Raw genomic sequence first — 13,042 nt, 5'->3', positions numbered from 1 at the left:
TTATCTCCAACTGCCGGCCATTCTGTTCTGTACAATCTGTACAAATGTCTCTATTTCTCACTTTCATAAAGAGAAAATGGCAGAAATTTTATGGATAATCTTTTCCAGCAGCCAATCCCTTGCTTTCCTCTCCTTTTCCCTTTTGTTCTGGAAAACAAAACAAAACAAAAGCTGGGTAATAATGGTGTTATTAACGTAGTACCTTTTAATCAAAAATAATAGATCTGGTTTTTTTTTTTTTTTTTTTTGAGACAGAGTTTCGCTCTTGTTACCCAGGCTGGAGTGCAATGGCGTGATCTTGGCTCACCGCAACCTCCACCTCCTGGGTTCAGGCAATTCTCCTGCCTCAGCCTCCTGAGTAGCTGGGATTACAGGCACGCACCACCATGCCCAGCTAATGTTTTGTATTTTTAGTAGAGACGGAGTTTCGCCATGTTGACCAGGATGGTCTTGATCTTTTGACCTCGTGATCCACCTGCCTCCCTCCCAAAGTGCTGGGATTACAGGCGTGAGCCACCGCGCCTGGCCTAGATCTGTTTTTAACTTAATAATTTATGTAATTGATTTTATTCTCTTCATTAGAAGCCCTGCTTAATAAAAATATTTTTAAAAATCCCCAGAAACCAGCTGCAGAGTAAACCCAAGTAATTGATCACCTTGCCAGCCTCAGTAAGTGCTATACTGATGTGTTCTAGAAAATTCACATTCAACAAAGATTTATACTACTTGCTGAAGACATGAAGGAATAAGATATGATCTCTATACATGATATATTTTGGGAATAGGTTAAGATATCATGTGCCCTTGAAGAATGAAGGTTTTCAGGTAGAAAAGTGTGTGTGTGTGTGTCTTTCTATTGGAGCTGGGTGGGGCAGGCTTCAAGACAGAGGGTATCAGGTAAGCCTCATATACTATTATGAAAACCTATGCTGTGGCCAGAGTGATAAAGAGGATGAAGATGAGGCTGAGGCTGGAAAGGTACTTTGGGGCCAAACGAAGGTGCTACTTAACTGCTAAGATGTAGAGCTTGAATTTCATGGGATATGTGTGTTAACCAATACATTTGAGTGTTGGATCAAAATAATACCTCCATTATATTCTGTTTAGTCAGAGAAGTATTTATTACAGAGGAGACGTTGGGTTTTAAGTGGCATTATAATTCTCTACGACTTTAAAAATATACATAAATTTCTAAGTGAGAACTGCAACCGTGTCTATGTTCAGTCCAAACTGGGGTAGGCTAGTGACTCCCTGTGTAACCCAGGGTTCCAGGTTTCTGGGTATACACTGTGAGGAAATTCCCACTTGTAACTGTTGTACCTTGAGTTCTTATTTCAAAAAGCTCTAGGAAGAAGCTCAGCCCTGCAAAAAGTAAAACTGGTTGGATTCAGAGATGCCTGAGTTGGAGATGAATTATGATCAACTCTCCTCATTAACCATAGTAACAAACCCTGCTCAGGGGGACGCTTATTTGCCATTTTCTGTACACACGATGTATGTAGAAGCATGATCAGCAGGCGACTGCACTGCCTTTATACCACTTCCACATACAATGACTCAGCTTCAGCCCAATACAAGTCCTGCTTTTACTGTTGTTCCTGGAGGCACTGCTTTGGGGAACTATCCCAGGTGTCCTCCTCTCTTGTTGCAAATAATAAAATCTCCCTCTTAAATCCTCCATTGTTGTGGTAATTGGACTGTCACCTGCGTAACAATTTAACCCACCTGAACAGACTAGAACCCTTAGCTCGCATTTTTAAAACACAACAGCTTGGGTCCCTTTCGATTCATCAAAAAGTCACGCATTTTTTAAAAGCAGCCACCAGCCTCTTTCGTCCAGTTAGTCTTAGACAACCATATACTCTAAAATATCTGGAGCCAGATGCCTAAGGAGAAGAATTTAGAAACGGCATCAACCACTTTCTATATCTGACCATTTTGTCACATAAAATAAAAGGGGGATCATAAAAAGATTCATGGATAAAGGCTCTCTGCATCACCAAACATGCTTGCTCATCTAATTAATGATTTTAAAAGACAGATTATTGATATAAACCATTTGGCATGATATTACTGATCTTAACTCTCCTTATTCACTATAGCAATTCCACAAATTTCAAAAGAGACAAAGATTGCTCACACTAAAGCTTGTTTATGGCATCTTAAAAGAAAGCACTTTGAATTGCTATTCCCCAGTTCCTAAAGTCGTAGTGAGATTTATAGGTAACTTTATAAAGTTTTTTCTTTTGTGTGTTCGCTCAGCACTTAGCACATTATAGGCATTCTGAAGAATGGAGCACATTCCATTAAACAATTTGGGCAAAAATAAAGTGTAAATAAACATAATAACTAGTGTAGCCAGGTGCTTAGTGCCCTAACTGGGTTGGCAAAAAAAAGCATAGAATAGTGTGAGAGCCCATGGGAGGTCCTCTACCTCCAGTGCCCAGCACATAGTAGGTATTCAATAAATAGCTGAGGAATAAGGAAACAATAAATGCACTCTTTTTTTTTCTTCTAGCCACTTTGCTTGCAGTAGTTATTTTAGGGGCGTAATAAAGTAGTAATTGCTCCGTGACTATTTGGGCTCATAAGTTAATGTTTGCAAAGTGCTTTGAACTTCCTAGGAAAAAGAATGGTGTTTTTGTTGGCACTGTGTATTGTTTGCAGTGGCACACAAATGCCTCCTCCTCCTCCTCTTTTTCCAGCTGCCAGCACTGTGCCCTCCCCCAGCTCCGTGCAGGGCCAGTATCTCCCACAGGGCACCTCAAGGCCTTTACTGCCTCTCTCCAGCCAGCTCCAGCGCTACAGGAGAGGTAGGGACACAGCAAACGTCGGAAAGATTTTTTAAGGCCACTGAGGAGAAATGAAACTTGGGTTGATACTAATAATTCTTACAAAGATTAGTGTTTAGAGGAAAGCAGATGCTTGGCTAGCCGTGGAAGAAGCTATTGGACAGACAGACTCATCCGTGAGGACACATCAAGCTAGATCCAGAAGGGGAGATAGAAGTGTCGTACAGGCAATCAGCGGTATGTGTGGAAGGAGCTGGTTTTTCCGTTTTATGTGGCCCATACACATAATACAAAACCTTGGCTGGTAACTGGCAGCAAAATATTAGTTTTGTTAGTAGGGACCCATAAGACAAGCCAGATTTCTTTTATATGAGTACAATTTTCAACTGCTATGATTCCTTTCCCCATTATTTTCTTTATGTTTGATGATGGCAAATAAAGGAGTTCTGTCTCACATATGGTTGGCCAAGGCTGCAATCATTTCCAATGCATTTGGTACTATTTTTTAAAATTGCCATTACTGGTAGGAACTTCATAATTAAACAACTCACTGTGATTTGGAAAACAAAAGCTCTATTTTCTTCTAAGAATGGATGTCCTTTGTGAATAAATTCAAGCAAAAGAGTTTTATTTTTGGGTTACACCAGGTTAACTTTCAACTGGTCACATGTGATAAATATCTCAAAGTAAAACAGGGAGAGGCGGTTACAGGTTCAGAATAACTAGAATGACTACCTGTGGCAGATCGTGCCTTAAAGGCAAGAACACCTCCAGTTTCCCGCAGGTTGGAAGTGACTTGTTTTCCAGACCACATCATGAGCTTTTGTATGTGTGGAAAACTTTTCATGTTAATTGCTGTACATGTGGCAAATTCATTCTATCTGCAAATTGTTTCTAGGGACTGGAATTAGATGTCATGTGGAATAAAGCAGACATGGCATTCTGTTAAGAAGATAGAGCACATAAGTGATGGCTACCCAGCTTCAAAGAAAAAACTCAGGTAAGCCTGGCTTTAGGTGAACTACATGAAGTTAACCCAGACTAAGGCTTAAGTTTTGTTTTAAAAAATGTGTAGAAGGAAAACTCCTTCCAACTAAAACACACTCGTTATTTACCTGAAAACAAAAGTAGGTGGAGTTGAATTTATAGATCTAGTAAGTAGCATTTGAAACCCTGAAAGCTTAGAGTCCATATAAAAGCCACATTTATTTGGGAGTAACTCCAGGTAAGAAATGGGTTCTTTCATCACTTGATTCAGTATAAGATGAATTTTCCATTTGTACAGGCTTGAAAATCACATAGACATCATTGAATTTTTTTTCCAAATTCTGTATTTCATACTAGACAGTTTGTCCATGTCCTGAAATAAATGGATGGGAACTCACCTCAGGCAAGATGAGGTGAGCAGTCTGAATTAGGGGGAGGCTGCATTTCCTTTTCATTATGTTAATAACCTGTTGCATTTCAGGAGGCTGTACATTCATTTACAGCAGAGTGGATGAAATCTCCTATGCTCTGGCTTGGAAACCAGGAGGAATCACCAACTGAGATTTGCCAACCAGAGTTCTATGGTAAGTCTGAGTTTGAAATGTGTGGGTTGATTCTCATTATTCATTATTTCCTTTGATCTTGGGGAGGGGATGAAATTAACACATTTTAATAAAGTGTTATATATTCAAATAAATATAATATTGAGGAAATTATTGCTGGAAATTCTGTATTCAGGTGCTTAATGAGTAAGCTGACTGACTCGTCGTCTAAGTATTTTGGACTTCTACTTGTTGATGCTAGGGTTTTTCCTATTTTTTCTTATGTGATCAGTGGATTTGCTATGGGGATGTCTTGTGTCAAGGCAGATGTTGAGTTTATGACATTGAGACATCTATTTTTGATAATGGAAGGGTTCAATAAATGCAAGAGTGTGACATCAACACAAGGAGAAGGGAAAAGACAAGAGATTGGTCTAGAAAGCTGAAGGTTCTTATTAAGAGAAAAGATGAGGGAGCTGGTGAAAAGCCAATTTTACACTGGCTAAGCGCAAGAACTCAAACATGATATTTTAATGATGAAGACAGGTTAAGTTGGCTCATGGGAGTGTGTGTGTGTGAAGGAGAAAGAGAGGGAGATGAGGGGAGGGAGGGAGAGAGAATGAGAGTGAGAGAGAGAAAGAGAGAGAGAGAGAATTGATTTTCTTATCTATATCCACTCTAGCCTTTCTCAGGACAGTAACCCCGTCCTTTCACTCTGTATTATCTGCAAAGAATAGACAACCTACATTTTTATTGAATAGGGTATCTCTTTTTGTGGGTGCTACAAAAAAGATCAACAAAATAGTTGCTTTTATGTGCTTTCTGTGACATAGAGCTCAGAACTCAGCCAGAGGCAGCTGAAACGTCATCAAATAAATTGCCAGCCAAAAGGTGAGCGTTGGGTTATCACAAAATATTCTCTCAAATCTAGATAATATCAGAGTTACACTTTAGGGCTAGACCACCAGGGGTCAGGGCGTTGTCTCTGGGAAGACTTAAAGTACACCTTAGGTGTCCTGTAAGAAAGACACAGGGCACCAGACGCGGGGATGGAGGCGCAAACCACATTGCCATGTGTGTACCTGTGCAACAATCTTGCCTGATCTACACACGTACCCCAGAACCTAAAGTACAAGAAAAAAACCTAACAAAATATACCTCAAAGCACTATGTATGTGTTGGCCCGTTTTCAGGCTACTAATTAAGACATACCCAAGACAGGGAAGAAAAATAGGTTTGTTTTTTTCTTTTTTTTGAGGCTGAGTTTCGCTCTTGCTGTCCAGGCTGGAGGGCAATGGTGAGGTCTTGGCTTACCGCAACCTCCGTCTCCGGAGTTCAAGCGATTCTCCTGCCTCAGCCTTCCCGAGTAGCTGGGATTACAGGGGCACACCAGTACACCCGGTTAAGTTTGTATTTTTAGTAGAGATGGGGTTTCTCCACGCTGGTCAGGCTGCTCTTGAACTCCCGACCTCTGGTGATCCGCCCGCCTCGGCCTCCCAAAATGCTGGGATTACAGGCGTGAGCCACTGCACCCAGCAGAGAAATAGATTTAATGGACTCACCGTTCTGCGCGTCTGGAAGGCCTCACAACCATGGCTGAAGGCAAAACGCACTCCTTTCGTGGCGGTGACGCGAGAGAATGAGAAAGAAGCGGAAGCGGAAACCCCTTCTAAAACCAGGTGTGACTTATTCACTACCGCGAGAACAGTATGCGGGAAACCTCCCCGTGATTCGATTATCTCCCTCCCACAACACGTGGGAATTATGGGGCTACAATTCAAGATGAGCTTCAGGTGGGGACACAGCCAAATCATATCAATATAGTATAAATAAATTCAGAATCATAGATTCTCTGGTTAATAAGATTTGCTTGAAAGAAAAAAAGAAAGAGAAAGAAAAGAAAGAAAAAAAGAGAAAGAAGAAGATAAAGGAAAGAAAGGAAAAATAAAGAAAGGACACAGGGCCGAAGAACTCAACTATTAAGCACGTAAATCTCCCTGTATAGTATTCAAGCACTGGTTCCTGGGTCTCGCTTCTTGTGGTTTTGTTTCAGTAAGTATGAGATGGGGGGATGTGTGTCCCTGGGAATCTATATTTTGTCAAAGATGCTGATGTTGAAGGATATCGATTTTGAGAAACATTTCTGGGGTTTCTCTAGCTTGTTTATCTCATTAAAGCCTACGAGCACAGAACACATCAGGAACCTGGCTCTGAGAGAGACTCAGGGCAGCTGGGATGAGGGGCAGTGCCTGTGTCTCAGAGACGGGTTTGAACACACTGTGACTTTGGAAGAAGCACATTTCTCTTTCTAAGTTTCAAGTATTTTCTTTTTGAAAGAGAACAGTATTGTCTACCTCGTGGGATTTAAAGAAATCATGCATGCAAAGCGAGTTAGCAGAGTGACTGACATGTAATGAATTAGTAATTGTTAGCTCTTGCAGTGGGAAGAGAAGAGGAATGCCACTAACAGGCCCTCTGTGGCCAGGAAAATGATTTGGGGCAGACAGACCCAAGGCATCACCATAAAGGACGTTAGCTGTGGGATTTGAGGATGCAGGGCCAGTGTCTAAAGGTAAACTCTAGACCCAACGATGAATAAACATGAGGATAGGAGACACACTTTCTCACTATAACAAGTTTTTTCCAAGAGTGGTAATGAGCAACCCAGATGGCACAGTTAATTGGAATTATAATTGATCCCTCATTGGTATTTAAGTCAATAGTTTAATTGATTTTCCTCAGGATAACCATTATGAGAACTTCTAAAGAGAACAAAGTAAAATGCATCAAATACTGTGACTGGTTGATATTTGCTACCCTGTCTGTATGGAAGGAACAATGAATAAAGAGAATAATGGTCAAAGAGGAGAGGGATACAGGGATTACAATTCGAACACACTGTCAGGAGTCAAATACTTGTCTGGTTATTCAGTGCGATGTTAGGTGGTATTGAACCAGATGGTGAGGCCAAGTATTCCCCCCAGATGAAGCACCAAGAGCAGAGGAACAAGTACCGGTATCGTAGGAGCCTTCCTTAAAAGACAAAGATGAAATTTGGTGGCACATAAATGTATGATACGCCAGAAACAGCCAACAAACTAACAGGGCATATGAAGGATGAGTGGGGGTGGGGTATGATCAGATGTCCTTGAGCAAACCTGTAGCCTCCTTTGGCCCAAATGTTCCCTCTGAGTGCCCTTCCAGTCTTGATATGCTGGTATAAAACATATAGCATGGGACAAAGCCCATCACTTTATATTTTTCTTGCCTACAGAGTAGTCCATAAACTAGGGCACCTAAGGGATTGTGAAATGCTGACTACTTTGAGGAATTTTGTTTACCGTGAATTATGATTTTTTCCCCATAAGCCGAAATTTCCACTGAAACATATTTTCACCAGTACTGCTATGACACTGGATGTCACTGATATCTTTTCAGTAAATAATCACCTTAATAGGTGGTAATGATGAATAAATGATGAAGAAAACATGCTAACAGTAGCCACCGTTGTTCAAGTGCCTGTCATCTGCTAGGTCATATTTCATCATTAATCCTTTCAGCAACTCTGTTAGCAGGCATTATGGTGGCCATTTTCCATGTGGATTCTGAGAGCTCACAGAGGTAGTAAATACATCAGGACTTTATTTTGATAGAATGATTTTTTTATGACATCACCAATTTATTCCAAGTTAATATTAGAGAATCCTAAAAATGTAATGGAAAGACAAGAAAATTAAACATCCAAATAATTTGAATTTGACTTTTAATATATTATAAAACTGTGGTTAGACCCACAGATTTCTGAGCACTGTCCATAGAGAAGACCTGGTCGTGTAGTGGTCAAGGTAGTGTTTATGTAGTGTTTATACTGAGTGATCTAGTAAAAGTCATTCAATTTATTTATGCCTCAATTCATTTTATTAGTGAAAATAAGATGATGACACCTACTTCATAGTTATATTTTAGAATAGAATACGATATTTTTGAAAAGATTTTAACATCTGCTGGGTGATGGCTTTATAGCTTCTTTACGCCATGCTGTGGCTCCCTATTCCTAATATATTCCTTACTCTGCCTCTTTGCCTGATGTATAAAGTTTCAACCTCCCTAGTTAGCAGTATTTTCCTATCTTGCAAAGCCTAGCTCAGATTCTTCCTACCCAATTAATATTTCTTGATGACATGAGACATTGGCATAGCCTTTTAAAATCATCGGAATCATACTGTCACATTATCGTACTAGTCTGTTACGAATGCCCATAGAGTCTATTTATTGTCTCCATCTCCTCAGATGAGAAAATAATGCCCATGAAACGTGTTATTGATATGGGTAAAATGTGTGACATAATATGTTGAAAAAATACAATTTCAAAATTGTTTGAAGAAAATACTTTCAATTTTGTTAAAATACAGCTCTGTGATAGCCTTTCCAGTAATTTATGGCTTCAATCTAATTCATGACAAAACATCAGATAAAATCATGTTTTATGACTCCATCCCTTGGACAGAAAATGTCTAGTGCATCATAGACGCAGTTGAGTCTTCTACCTTCTCTCTGCATTTTATTTTCATAGCTACTGACCCTGAGATGACTAAGGAGCAGCATAGGTGGGTGAGAAGAGACTGCCTTTTCCTGGAAGGCTTACCTTTGATAGTGAATCTACAGTACTTCCAATGTTGCAGAGAACTATGTGTCACCATTATTGTTCTGAATGATGTTAACTCTGTAGAGACTCTTCATTACCTAGAAAAACAGTACTCTCTGAAAGTTGAGATTCTATTTTCTTAGAATACTCTTCTCTGTGTTCACAGCTTTAGTTAGTCTTTAAACCAGGTTATGAGAAACAGAGAAGCTGGTAAGTTGGACATGGCATAGCTGTGAGAAATGTCTTCAGCAAACTGATACTTGCCTACAATGTTATTTCACATTTAGCTACAGACATTCATTCTGTGCCTTTGTCTCTCAGACTTTCCTCTGTAATACAGGAGACTTTGCACAACTAACTCATTTAACCTTCATAACAACCTCAAGAGGGAAGTAATATTGGTATGCCAATTTCACAGATAAAGAAACTGAGTCACAGAGAGACTATAACTAGCCCACTGTGAGATAGCTAGTAAGGGGTAGAGTTGAGATCTGAGTAAAACATCCTTGTTTCAAAGTGGGGTTCTTAATCACTCTACTGGGTTGCAAAAAGCCACAATAATGAAAACAATATGGAACTGGTTAAAAATTAGAACTATTTATGTAACAAAAATAAATAGATTGGAGATAGAAACTAGAGTATAGTTTTGTTATAAAATTATCCAGCCCAACAAGGGTTGCTATTTGGATAAATTGATTATTTGGATTGAAAAGTCCAGTTTAGCCAATCCCCCCTTAAAGATAATTGCCCATTTTATTCCAAGTGGGTGAAATAGTTAAATATAAAGAATTAAACCAAAGTAACTTGGAAGAATATAGATGAAGATTTATCTTATCTCTGGATAAAAAACGATTTTCTAAACTTAAAAGCAATTAAGAAAATTACAGAGAAAAAGATTGATGAATAAAATGAAATATTTCTGTATGTCTTAAACAAAATGAAGACAAATAACAGCTAACACATGTAAGAAATAATGATTTTCATATACATTTGAAGAAAATAACAAAAGAGAAAACAGAAGTGCTTAACAAAATATGAGCAAATATGAAAATTACTCTTTTTTGTAAAATAAGAAAGACAAATTTTTAAAAATGGAAAATAAAGCAAAATTCGTAAGCATTTTTCGTAGAGCACATTTTAGCAAAGACGTTTAGCTAGTAATAAGTAAGGCTGTTGGGAGCTCTGCAAGATCAGTGATTTCATGTACAATCTTTCTGCCAATAATTTAGCAATATCCATCAAGAGATAAAAATAGCCATATTTTTCAGACCACTATTTTTTTTTAACTTTTATTTTAGTTCTGAGCTTACATATGAAGGTTCATTTATATAGGTAAACACGCGTCATGAGGGTGTGCTGTACATATTATTTAATCACCCAGGTTTTAAGCCCAGTATCTGTTAGTTATCTTTTCTGTTCCTCTCCCCCTTCCCCGTCTCCACCCTTAAGTAGACTCAAGTGTCTGTTGCTTTCTTCTTTGTGTTCATAAGTTCTTATCATTTAGCTCCGACTTAAAAGTGAGAACACATAGTATTGGTTTTCTGTTCCTGTGTCAGTTTGCTAAGGATAATAGCGTCTAGCCCATTCATGTTCCCACAAAAGACGTGATCTTATCTTATTCTTCTTTATAGTTGCATAGTATTCCATGGTGTATGTGGACCACATTTTTTTATCCAATTTGTCATTGATGGCGTTTGATAGGCGTTTAGGTTGATTCCATGTCTTTGCTATTGTTAATAGTGCTGCAATGAACATTCACATGCATGTGTCTTTATGGCAGAATGATTTATAGTCATATGCGTATATACCCAGTAATGGGATCACTGGGTTGACTGGTAGTTCTGCTTTTAGCTCTTTGAGAAATTGCCATACTGCTTTCCACAATGGTTGAACTAATTTTCACTCCCACCAACAGTGCATAAGTGTTCTCTTTTCTCTGCAACCTGGCCAGCATCTATTACTTTTTTACTTTTTAGCAACAGCCATTCTGACTGGTATGAGATGGCACCTCATTGCGGTTTTGATTTGCATTTCTCCAATGATCAGTGATATTAAACTTTTTCTCCTATGCTTGTTGGCCGCATGCATGTCTTCTTTTGAGAAGTGTCTGTTCACGTCCTTTGCCCACTTTTTAGTGGGGTTTAAGCCAATAATTTTTACATGAGGATTTATCCTAATAGTTATGTGAACAAAGATTTATGTTCAAATTTGATCATATTATTTCTTACAGTGAAATATTAGAAATAATAATATTTAATAAAATAAGATTATTACTAAATTAGAAAATTATGATTCCACTATAGTATGGCCTGTCATACCACTATTAAAACCATGTTGTGATTAGTTCTTAGTGACAAAAGGAAATGATAGTGGATACTGTTAGTGTTCAAGTGTAACAAATAGTGTTTTAAGATAATGTTTTAAGTGTAGCAAGAGAGTATACATAATTATTTATGCATAATTAACTCACCTGGTTAAAATCAATAATAAACAAGGACTAGAAGGGTTGAGACAAATGTTCATGATGATGTTTGGTGGTAGTGGGATCCTCTCTACTTTACAAATTATCTACAACAAGCAGAGAGATAATAATGGGGAAAATGTATTTAAATAAGGAAAAGAAACAAAACAGAAAATACAGAGACAAAGAAAAAATGGGCAAATCATTAAAAATGGAGAGAGGCTCATGGCTGTGACCTCAAATCTGAAGTAATGGCAGAGTTGGAGTGGAGTTTAGAGCAAATAGAAATATTGGAACAACTAGTGCTCATGGGCACCTCCTTCAGAGCACTGATGTATATAGAACAGCTGCAAGGAAAGACCTGAGCTCCTCTCTCTTGTGATAAAAGTGAGTGTTTTTCTAAAACAAACCAGTTCCTGCCAAAATTCACATTTTTATAGATGGCACATAGCTTTTCAACCTCTAAAATATTTTGGTTAAGATGTTTTCAAAATAACAAATCTTCTAATTAAGTCTCTAATATTTTCTCTTCATTTTGTTTAAGTCTATGACCTTCCCAATTTATGCAATATTATAATTTTGGGGGAGGGGCAGCAAAAGTAGATGTAATTTGTCTATTAGCTATTACTTTAATTTTTATAGTCTAAGTATGTGGAAGTCTCCAACTTTCTTACTTTGATTGCAGTTAGACTTTCTAAAATGCCTTAGAGGAGTTTGAAGTTCTCATTATTTTCTTTGAACACTTTATTTCCCAGGAAAGCAGATATTTGTATCCCTTGCCTGTAGAATCTACTCTATGGTTAGGAGAATTTATGTCCCTAATTTTTAGTTCTCACTTGGATTTCTTGGTACTGAGCAAAGCCTCCTGATGTCAGGCCTTTACATACTTGTTCTCAGCATAATGGATGCCTGTCCACACACTCAAGTTCATTTTTTCAGCTTCTCTCTGCCTTCTCGAATTACCCTGGAATCTTGATCCTGTCCTCTCTTGCTATAGCTTATCTACCACTATCTAATCTCATATTCCAGCAGTGAGTAATCACTTATGTAGGCTGGGTGGAAAAAAATGTTGTTTTCCTGACATTTCCAGTATATAAAATATACTGATATTTCCTAAAAAGAAATTCAGGAAAACAACATTTGCTTAATTATGTTATGTTAAAACATAAACATAATTGCTTATGCCCAATAAACTTTTATAGTAAAATATATTTAAAGCTGTATTTTCCATTGAATTGTCAGGGCAACACTTTTTTTTTTTTCCACTAGAATATTTCTTTGCACTTAGTAAGATTGCATTGGGTTCTCCATCAACCAGTATGAGATGCTGGTTGTTGGATCTGCAAAGCATGACTGAGTCCCGGGGCATTAATCATTATGGCATATGTATTATTTTGCTGCTGTGCTCTGCTGAGCCAAGGAGATGATGCATATATATTCACACTCCTCCACTCTCACTTCCTTCTTCCATGTCTACTTTCTACTGAAGGCAGTTTTGGCTGCCACCAAGTACTGTACCCTAAATGCCAAATTTTCAAATGCAAATGCCTATTTACAGGAACATCTTGTCCCTTGGGCCAGTTCATCTCCCTGTGGTACATACCTACCGGTAGTA

The 13,042-nt window shown here is 38.3% G+C and overlaps 1 long non-coding RNA gene across 1 annotated transcript in view; it reads left to right on the top strand.

Moving 5' to 3' along the window:
- The first annotated feature begins 2,330 nt into the window (after window positions 1-2,330).
- The window catches only part of LOC116557034, a 40,891-nt gene continuing 30,179 nt past the window's right edge, over window positions 2,331-13,042 (top strand). Inside the window, exons 1-3 of the long non-coding RNA XR_004271327.1 lie at window positions 2,331-2,813; window positions 3,691-3,792; window positions 4,261-4,363. This is a non-coding gene — a long non-coding RNA (uncharacterized LOC116557034). The remainder of the gene's footprint in view (window positions 2,814-3,690; window positions 3,793-4,260; window positions 4,364-13,042) is intronic.

The sequence above is a fragment of the Sapajus apella genome, unplaced genomic scaffold (genome assembly GCF_009761245.1).
Source record: "Sapajus apella isolate SASKATOON/1434 unplaced genomic scaffold, GSC_monkey_1.0 scaffold18, whole genome shotgun sequence".
Taxonomy (NCBI): domain Eukaryota; kingdom Metazoa; phylum Chordata; class Mammalia; order Primates; family Cebidae; genus Sapajus; species Sapajus apella.
This window is presented reverse-complemented; position numbering and strand designations above follow the sequence as displayed.